This window comes from Oryx dammah, unplaced genomic scaffold (genome assembly GCF_014754425.2).
Source record: "Oryx dammah isolate SB20612 unplaced genomic scaffold, SCBI_Odam_1.1 HiC_scaffold_29, whole genome shotgun sequence".
Taxonomy (NCBI): domain Eukaryota; kingdom Metazoa; phylum Chordata; class Mammalia; order Artiodactyla; family Bovidae; genus Oryx; species Oryx dammah.
In genome coordinates, this window is record NW_024070213.1 from 73,043,997 (window position 1) to 73,055,193 (window position 11,197).

Sequence of the window (11,197 nt, forward strand, 5' to 3'; positions counted from 1 at the left end):
GATATAAACAAATAAACTGAATTTATGGGTGAACTGAGAAGGAATGGGTTATTGGCATAGTTTCAAATATCTCCACACAAAGTACTTACTAATGATCAAGGGGAAAACAGTTTTATATTGGAAGTGCCTTACAGACACTGTCTTAATTGAAGCGATCAAAGTGATTATCATCAGTAATGGGACAAATGAAAGCCATGTGCTAACTGATAGGATTCATTGAAAAGAATACAACCTAGTATCTGTAATATTCCTGCCAAAGATATACAACCTGAATCTAGTCATGAGGAAAAGTCAACTAACTGAAATTGAGGGAGATTTCTACAAAATAAATTACTGTGATTTTAAAATTTTCAAAGTCATAAAAGTCAAGAAATACTTAGGAACTGTTATAACCTGAATGGACTAAAAAGACATTGGCAAAGTCACTGTGCAATGGTAAATTGGATTCTTTTTCTCTAAAACATGATAATTATAAACACTTGAATTGGGTTTGAGTTGGTAGTAAAGTATCAGTGTTCTCTAATTTTGATTGTGGTTATGTAGGAGAATGTTGTTGTTTCTAAGAATACAGCTCAGGGAACTCAAACCAGAGCTCTGTAACAACCTAGAGTTGTGGGATGGGGAAGGAGGTGGGAGGGATGTTCAACAGGGAGGGGATATTGGTATACCTACAGCTGATTCATGTTGATGTTTGGCAGAAACCAACACAATACTGTAAAGCAATTATCCTTCCATTAAAAACAAATAATCTGATAAGAATACACCTAATATAATGGGCAGATGACACCATCCTTATGGCAGAAGGTGAAGAGGAACTAAAAAGCCTCTTGATGAAAGTGAAAGAGGAGAGTGAAAACGTTGGCTTAAAGCTCAACATTCAGAAAACGAAGATCATGGCATCTGGTCCCATCACTTCATGGGAAATAGATGGGGAAACAGTGGAAACAGTGTCAGACTTTATTTTTTGGGGCTCCAAAATCACTGCAGATGGTGATTGCAGCCATGAAATTAAAAGATGCTTACGGCTTGGAAGGAAAGTTATGACCAACCTAGATAGCATATTAAAAAGCAGAGACATTGCCAACTAAGGTCTGTCTAGTCAATGCTATGGTTTTTCCAGTGGTCATGTATGGAGGAGAGTGTTGGACTGTGAAGAAAGCTGAGTGCCAAAGAATTGATGCTTTTAAACTGTGGTGTTGGAGAAGATTCTTGAGAGTCCCTTGGACTGCAAGGAGATCGAACCAGTCCATCCTAAAGGAGATCAGTCCTGGGTGTTCATTGGAAGGACTGATGCTGAAGCTGAAACTCCAATACTTTGTCCACCTCATGTGAAGAGTTGACTCATTGGAAAAGGCGGATGCTGGGAGGGACTGGGGGCAGGAGGAGAAGGGGATGACAGAGGATGAGATGGCTGGATGGCATCATCGACTCGATGGACATGAGTTTGGGTGAACTCCGGGAATTGGTGATGGACAAGCAGGCCTGGCGTGCTGAGATTCATGGGGTTGCAAAGAGTTGGACACAACTGAGCGACTGAACTGAACTGAACTGAATATAATGGGCATTAGTTCAGCAATTCATTCTGACATGATTCAGGGAAAATAGTTCTTTATAACATTCTCTTTAAACTTTCCTATAAATTTATGCTTGTCTAAAAATTGTAATTGTTTATTTGAGCTTTATCAACTTTTAGAAAAAAAGATGTTGCACTTTCTTTATTGTCAATTTTCTCTTCAAATCTTTGAAAATACAGTTCAGAGAACTTAGAATGTTTTTGAACTCCTGTTGCAATGTTTGAACAGTTTTATCATGGGTAGATCATCTAAGTTGGCATGCATGTTTAAAATACTTCATCTGCCAGATGGACCTGAAAAGAATGCAAATAATAGTTGTAAAATATTGAATCCAACTCAAAAAATGCCAGTAGTGAAGAAGTGACATTTTCTTCAATGAATTTAAAGAAACTAGACAGAGCACATGTTGTGTACTTGTTCATGTCTTAAAAGAATACTTTTTCACATCTTTCATTATAGCTTTCTTATCATAAAACTGATCACAAATGTCATTCAACAACAGGTTCAAATCACCCAGAAGTTGCTCCACTCTGTTGAATAAAGCCATAGCTAGTTTTCAGTTGATAAGGAAGTTAAAAATCACGGTTTTCTGTATTAAACATATTACACAATAATCAACAATTGAGCAGGGCTGTCACATCTTAAAATCTCTAGTAATGGACTATTATTTGCTGTCTGATTTCTCTTATTTACCACCTAATTTTATACATGTTTTCTGATTCTAAAATTAATTTTTATTAAGATGATTTGGATAAATGTTAAATTAGCTTTTCTCATTTTAGTATTTCCTCAAATACTCCTGGATTGAAAGCAGCAGCCATTTTGATAATTCCTATGAAATATTTGTTATTTAAGAATGCCAGTGTTCATTATGAACTCTAAAAGAAAATAGTTTTGCTTTAAAATCTTTTTTTAAAATACAGTTAGCTTTCCTTTTTTTTTTTTAGTTTATTTGGCTGCAATGAGTCTGTTTCTTCTTGCAGTATCTTCAGTTGTGGCATGCAGGATCAAACTTGGACCCCCTGCATTGGGAACATGGAGTCTTAATCCCTGGACTGCCAAGGAAGTGCTTTTTGCTTTAAAATTTTAGTAGCCACAACTATTAGCACTTTAGAATAATACTTAATGTTCTTTTTTTAATCTGTGTTAAGACTTTGGTCTAAGGGCATTTTTATTTGATTTATGAGTAAACAAAAAAAAAAAAAAAAGGAAAGAAAACATAAGAAGACAAGAAAATGAATGTAACGTAATGGCCCCTATTGGATCCTGGAACAGAAAAAGAACATTAGTGGGAAAACTAGTGGGATCTAAATAAAGCCTAGAATTTAGTTAGTAATAATCTACTAATGTCTACATCTTATGTAACTCTGTTTATCAAAACTAAGAAACTGACCCTGAGGAAACTTAGTGATGGAACTGTTTGCACTATTTTTGCAACTTTTCTGTAAATATAGAAAAATGTTTTAAAGGCACAAAGGCAATTTAAAGGTAGTGGAGAAAGGATAGCCTTTTAACAAGTGGTGCTGGAACAACTAGACATCTGTATGCAAAAAAAAATGAACTTGAATCAGTATTTCACACTGCATACAGAAAATAACTCAAGGCAGATTTTAGATCTAAATGAAAAACCTAAAACTATAGAACTTTAAGAAGAAAAATAAGAGAAAATCTTGTGACCTGTTAGGCAAAGATTTCTTAGACACAAAAGCAAAAGCACAATCAAAAAAACAACAAATAAATAACTTGAAATTTAACATAATTTATAAAACTATGCTTTAAAAAAAACACTGCTAAGATAATGAAAAGATTGGAAGAAAATCTTTTCAAAGCGTGCCTGGTGAAGAAACAAGAGGAATCTTTTGGAAGTGAAGAATATGTTCATTCTTTTGACTGTGGTGATGGCCTCATGAATGTATGAATACACAAAAATGTATCAAATTGTATGCTTTAAAAAATGTGTAGTTTATTGTATGTTATTTACACCTCAATAAAACTGTTAAAACATTTCTTTTAAAAAAATTATTCTTTACTTTTGGCTGTGCTTGATCTTAGCTGCTATTCTTGGGCTTTCAATAGTTGCAGCAAGCTGGGGGATACTCTCCAGTTGCAGTGCTCAGGCTTCTCACTGAGGTGACTTCTCTTGTGGAGCAAGGGCTCTATGGCACATGGGCTGTAAGGGTGCTTGGTCTCCAAGGCATGCAGGCTTGGTAGTTGTGGTACCTGGGCTTAGTTGCCCAGCAGTATGTGAAATCTTCCCACACCAGGAATCGAACCCATGTCCCCTGCATTGGCAGGCAGATTCTTATCCACTGAACCACAAGGAAAGTCTTGGGTTTTTTGTTTTGTTTGCTTATTTAATTGGCTGCATTTGGTCCTAGCTGTGGCATGCAGGCTTAATTGATCTGCAGCAGGTGGGATCTTAGTTCTCTGACCAGAGATCGAACCTGCATCCCCCACATTGCAAGGTGGATTTTTTTTAAATTAAAACTTGTATTTTATTTTCTTAAAAAAATTTACAGTGCTTTACAATTTTCAGCAGTTTCACACACATTTCGTATAATCCCATAATAACCTTTTTAAAATTCCCTACTCCAGTGCTACCCTTCCTCCTTCCCTCTCCCCCCTGGTAACCACTAATTTGTTCTCTGTGAGTCTGCTTCTTTTTTGGCAAGGTGGATTCTTAACCACTGGACAACAAGAGAAGTTCTTTTGTTGTTGTTGTTTGTTTGTTTTCTTAAAAATGAACTAAGGAGAAATTCAGATAAAAAGCTAATTGAGTATGAGCACTGCCACTACTGAAGCACACATGCCCTAGAGCCCATGCTCTGCAACAAGAGAGGCTCAGTTCAGTCACTCAGTCAAGTCCGACTCTTGCAACCCCATGGACTGCAGCACACCAGGCTTCCCTGTCCATCACCACCTCCCAGAACTTGCTCAAACTCATGTCCATCGAGTCAGTGATGTCATCCAACTGTTTCATCCTCTGTGATCCCCTTCTTCTGACTTCAGTCTTTCCCAGCAACAGGGTCTTTTTCAATGAGTCCATTCTTCACATCAGGTGGCCAAAGTATTGGAGTTTCAGCTTCAGTATCAGTCCTTCCAAGGATTATTCAGGACTGATTCCTTTAGGATGGGCTGGTTGGATCTCCTTGCAGTCCAAGGGACTCTCAAGAGTCTTCTCCACCACAACTCAACAGCATCAATTCTTTAGCCCTTAGCTTTCTTTATAGTCCAACTCTCACATCCATACATGACTACTGGAATAATCATAACTTTTACTAGATGGACCTTTGTTGGTAAAGTAATGTCTCTTCTTTTTAATATGCTGTTTAGTTTGGTCATAGTTGGTTTTTTTTTTTTTTTCCCCAAAGAGCAAGCGTCTTTTAATTTCGTGGCTGCAGTTACCATCTGCAGTGATTTTGGAGCCCCCCAAAATAAAGTCTATCACTGTTTCCATTGTTTCCCCATCTATTTGCCCTGAAGTGATGGGACTGGATGCTATGATCTTAGTTTTTTGAGTGTTCAGTTTCACTCTCCTTTTTCACTTTCATCAAGAGGCTCTTTAGTTCTTCACTTTCTGCCATAAAGGTGGTGTCATCTATGTATCTGAGATTATTGATATTTCTTCTGGCAATCTTGATTCCAGCTTGTGCTTCATCCAACCCAGCATTTCGCATAATATACTCTGCAAATAAGTTAAATAAGCAGGGTGACAATGTACAGCCTTGATGTATTCCTTTCCCATTTGGAACCAGTCTGTTGTTCCATGTCCATTTCTAACTCTTGCTTCTTGACCTGAATGCAGATTTCTCAGGAGGCAGGTAAGGCGGTCTGATATTCCCATCTCTTAAAGAATTTTCCAGTTTTTTGTGATCCACACAGTCAAAGACTTTGGTGTAGTCAATAAAGCAGAAGTACAAGAGAGGTTACTGCTACTGAAAAAACCTTCCTTCCAACCTCCATTGGGGGCTAGAAAGAAAAATTTCCCATGAACACTGGAACATTCTGTATATTCCCTCCCCCACCAATGCTTTTTATTTTTAGCATGTGGTACATAATAGGAAAGTGACCAGTTTTGGAGTGATACCAAGCACAGACCTAATCTTTAGTGAATTTCAAAAGAAGTTTAGCTTATAATCAGTAATGTTATTTCCAGGAATCTCTGTTTTCAAAGGCTGTAACTGAGACAGAAGTCTTCTGGAGACTTCACCGTGACTACATGCCCCATCGTGTATGTGTGATACAAAAGGAATGCACTATGCTGTACATTTCCTTAGACATTAAAAAATATATATATATACAATAGATACTGAGTCAGGATTATTTAAAACTTACATGCATGCTAAGTCGCTTCAGTCGTGTCCGACTCTTTGTGACCCCATGGACTGTATACAGTTATAATGTCAGGCTCCTCTGTGCATGGGATTCTCCAGGCAAGAATACTGGAGTGGGTTGCCATGCCCGCCTCCAGGGGATCTTCTCAATCCAGGAATAAAACCCTTGTCTCTCACATCTCCTGCACTGGCAGGCAGGTTCTTTACCACTAGCGCCACCCAAGAAGCCCTAAATCACACATATAATGTACATAAAGAATGATACTCCAGTTTGAGAGGCAGAAGTAGGTATTGCCAGCTCCAGTTCCTGCTAAGAATTGAGGATGTTGAATCAGAAACATTATATGATACTAAGGAAAAATAGCAGGTTGGTCTTGAAAAGAGGAAGTGTTATCTGTCTGTAACTGTCAGGGGTTCTCTAGAAATGAGAGCAGTTGATGTGTCTGTTCTTCATTTCCAAAGTTCTGAAACCTTGGTCTCATCAGCAGCATTCGTTTTCTTCTCCCACTTGTCTTCACGTTCTGGTCTTGTAAATAACACAGTGTAAGTGTTGTTTTAGGATTCTGTGGGTTCGGGTTTTGGTGGTTCTCCCTCTTGCTTCTGTGTCTCCTCCTGTGTTTGTGTTTTGATCTCTTTTTCTTCATCCATAATTTCTTGACAGTTGAAGTAGAAAATTTTTTCTTTTACTAACTTTAGCGGTAAATCATACCTTCTAAATTGGCTTGAGTATATTGGCATAAGTAATCTTTTATCTCAAACATATGGCCTTATTTCTAATTATTCTGGAGACCTAAGTTGACTCTTTATTTAAAAAGTGATTCTGTCTTTGAAATTCTAGGTTACCTTTTGTAATTGTTACCTCAAGTTGGAGAAGCACATCATTCTGTAGTATGTTGCTAGTATTTATTTGTAAGCTTGGATTACTTCCCTGCATCATTTGTTATATCAAAACATTATTGTAATGCAGGTGATCAAGAGAGAAGAATAACACCTTAATTGTAGGTGGAGTATACTTATATACAGGAATTTACCAATTTTGTTGAATGTCTACATATACACATGAATGTCCTCCTTTCTGAGAGGGCGGAGAAGAAACCTCAAAGGGGCATAAGACCTCAAGTACCTTATCATGATGAATCTGAGGACAACATGACAGGAAACCTCAGAACAGACAGCAAAGTCGTAGATTATGTGTGATTGACAGATGTCTGCCACAAACTCTGAGTTCTCTGAGCTCAAGGTTGGCATACTCTGGACAAAGAGTGGGTTGGAGGGAAGAGAAACTGGAGGGAAAGAGACTACTTAGAAAGCCAAGTCAGGCCAAGTCAGTAGTCCTGACATGAAATTCAGATCTAAACCAGATAACATCGAGGATATTTGACTTGCAGTGGATTAAATTTTTCACATGAGGAAGGTAATTTTAAGTGTAATTTTTCTATATTTAGGTTTATTTTATCCCCATTATTTTTCACAAAAATTAGTCACGTGGGTACGTATGTGAGTGTGTATAAATTTTCTCATTAGAAGATGCATACATATGAGGAAACGTAGAAGTATCCTAACTTCCTAGATGTTAAATTATCCATTCATTTTTTAAAAACAAGTTAGAGTTTACCATTCTATATGTTCATATAGCATTTTTATTTTTTATTTATTTATTTATTTTTATTATTTTTAAATTTTACTTTACAATTCTGTATTGGTTTTGCCATACATTGACATGAATCCACCACGGGTGTACATGCGTTCCCAGCATATAGCATTTTTAATTTACTAAGTTATTCTTTAATTGAAGATCCTTTTGAATTGACAATCAAGAAAACTATTTCCCAAAATAAAAGTGTAAGGCACCAATACTAGCCCTTATCATCTTTGGGTCAGATCATGTGAGACCATGTGAAAATGGTCCTATGTTTGTGAGTTCAGTTCCTATTTGATTGAGTTGGAAATAGACCACTCACATGCCAGCAACCAGCCAACTCAGAGAGGTATGAAGTTGACTTGAGGTGAGAGGTTGGGCTGAAAAAATGTGTGGCTGCATCTTAAACAAATTCGAGTGATGTCAAAGGGAGAACAGAATCATCTTTAATTCAGTGTATACAGATAAATTGTTGTTAATAAGATTAGCATGTTATCTTATTTGCTTCCTAAGGGGAGAAATAAAATGTTTGTTTGCTGAGTGGGACAAAAATACAATCCAAGTACATGACTTTATTCCCCTATTTGCAACAATTTATTCTCTCTCGCAACACTTTGTGATGTTACCAGAGCTAATTTATAGGTTTAAGTCACTGCTTTCTAGTTCAGTGAGAGAAATTTAATGATCTTGCAGTTGCACTGACATATATAAAAAGATCAAATCAATCCTTAAACCCAAAAGTCATACAAAATAGAGAAATGAAATCAGAATACTCTTATAGAAAGAGGAAACTAAAACAGGAACATTTCCATCTCTTTGTAAGTAGGATTATGTTTTATCACATGTTTGAAAAATTGGTTATCTATTTCATGATAGTTTCTCAATGATGAACGCCCACTTTTTGTGCAAATTGAGAAATGATTTTTGTAACCCGACATATGTGGGAAGGAAAATATTTGTTCACAATGTGAAAAGAAGTGAAATCCACCCTAAGTTCTGATTGCATTGACCCTGGAAGTTTAAGGGCTTCCCTCATAGCTCAGTTGGTAAATAATCCACCTGCAATGCAGGAGACCCCAGTTCAATTCCTGGGTTGGGAAGATCTGCTGAAAAAGGGATAGGCTACCTACTCCAGAATTCTTGAGCTTCCCTTGTGGCTCAGATAGTAAGGAATCTGCCTGCAATGTGGGAGGCCTGGGTTCAATTCCCGAGTTGGGAAGATCCCTTGGAAAAGGGAAAGACTACATAGTATTCTTGCCTGGAGAATTCCATGGACTCTATAGTCCATGGAGTTGCCAAGAGTCGGACACGACTGAGCAAACTTCACTGGAAATTTAAATACAACAGAAATAATAGTACACAGGAAGTATGCACAAAGAAATCAGAAGCTTTCCATAATTATCAGTTGTGCATACATTAAGAATATTGAGTTTTAGGGGCTCCTTTAGTGGTCTAAAGCTGAGCGCCGAAGAATTGATGCTTTTGAACTGTGGTGTTGGAGAAGATTCTTAGTCCCTTGGACTGCAAGCAGATCCAACCAGTCCATCCTAAAGGAGATCAGTCCTGGGTGTTCATTGGAAGGACTGATGCTGAAGCTGAAACTCCAATACTTTGTCCACCTCATGCGAAGAGTTGACTCATTGGAAAAGACTGATGCTGGGAGGGACTGGGGGCAGGAGGAGAAGGGGACGACAGAGGATGAGATGGCTGGATGGCATCACTGACTCGATGGACATGAGTTTGGGTAAACTCCGGGAATTGGTGATGGACAGGGAGGCCTGGCGTGCTGCAATTCATGGGGTCACAAAGAGTCGGACACGACTGAGCAACTGAACTGAACTGAACTTAGTGGTCCAGGGGTTAAAAATCTGCCTGTCAATGCAGGGGACATGGGTTGGATCCCTGGTCTGGGAGGATCCCACATGCCACTGAGCAACTAAACCCCTGAGCCACAGCTACTGAGCCCACACACTAGAGCCTAGGAGCTGCAGCTACTGAAACCAGAGTTCCTAGAACCATGTGGTACCAGAGAAGCCATGTCAACGAGAGGCCCAAGCATCACAACTAGGGAGTAGCCCCCACTCACTGTAAGTAGAGAAAGGCCACATGCAGCAGTTAAGACCCAGAACAACCTGAAATAAACAAATAAGAAACATCTCTGATTAAGAAAAAAAAAAAAGAATACTGATTTTTAAATAGTCTCTGACTGTTTAACGGCATTGCCTGGAGTTAGATGAAACTCTCAGAGGAAAATCAGACTTAAAAAAAAAAAACATAAAATGAATTGGCACAACTATATTGGGAACTAAAATCAGCAAGAGGTAGACAAAGAAGTTATAGTGTGTTAAGGGCTGAGAATAGTGTTGCATTGGAATTTCTTCCCTTTCATTTGAACTTCAAGGTAACGAGGAAAACTGAAAAGACCATGGACCTGACCTGAATCTAACTCCCAGCTCTCCCACTCACTATCTATATGTCTTTGGGCAAGTGACTTTTCTTCTCTGGAGACATAGTTTTTCATTTATAAAATGAACATAACACCTATCTTTAAGACCCCTGTAAGAATTATAAATAATGTTTATTAAGTGGCTAACACTCTGCAAGCATTTGACAAAAAAAAAAAAAAGCTAGTATTATTTACCTTTCCTTTTCTGCTGTGTCCCAAAATAATCTCCAGTCTTGATTATTCAAACCTTCTAAATTTCTCTTGAATCCCCCCAGTTCTATTATCCATTCCCTGCTATATCTGCCATCTGGATTACTTGTCAGTTTTCTAGCAGTAGTCCCTGAATCCAACTGAGAGTGTTATTTTGTTTTGTTTTTTAAAAATTTTGATCCAGTTACTCTCCAGTTTAATAGTCATGAATAGTTTCCATTGTCTTTGAGATTAATTGCTGAACTCCACTGTTTTGGGGATTAAGCTTCCCAGTCTGGTTCTGCTCACCCTCCAGTGTTCTCTTTGCCACCAGACAACCTGAAATTTTTTTCGTTGTCTGCCTAGCACATTGAGGAGACAGCAGCAAGGAAGGCAGAAGAGAGAGAGTGCATGGCAAGTATGCTTGAGCGCTCAGTTGCTTCAGCCGCGTCCGACTCTGCGACCCTACGGACTGTAGCCCACAAGGCTCCTCTGTCCACGGGATTCTCCAGGCAAGAATACTGAAGTGGGAATCTTCCCCACCCACGGATCAAACCCATGTCTCCTGCATTGCAGGTGGATTCTTTACCGCTAAGCCCCTAAGCATGGCTAATACAAAGAAAGGTAAAATCTCTGTGATTAGCAGTAAAGTACCTGGCATATTTACTAGGCTGGTACTGTTTTAGGCTTAAAGATCATTCATGGGTCAGTAACTCTGTGCCAGACCACAGTAACTCTTATAGCACAATATCGACTCCACAGTAGAACTAATTTCTCCTGTGTGTTTTAAGTAGTAATATTTTTTTCTCAATATGAACACAGTGTTGTTGTTTAGTTGCTAAGTCATGTCTGACTCTTGTGCAACCTTATAGACTGTAGCCCGCGAAGCTCCTCTGTCCATGGGATTTCCCAGGCAAGAATACTGGAGGAAATAAATACTCAGAGTGGAAATACCCTGCCCATTTCCTTCTCCAGGGGATGTTCCTGACCCAGGGATCAAACCCACATCTCCTGC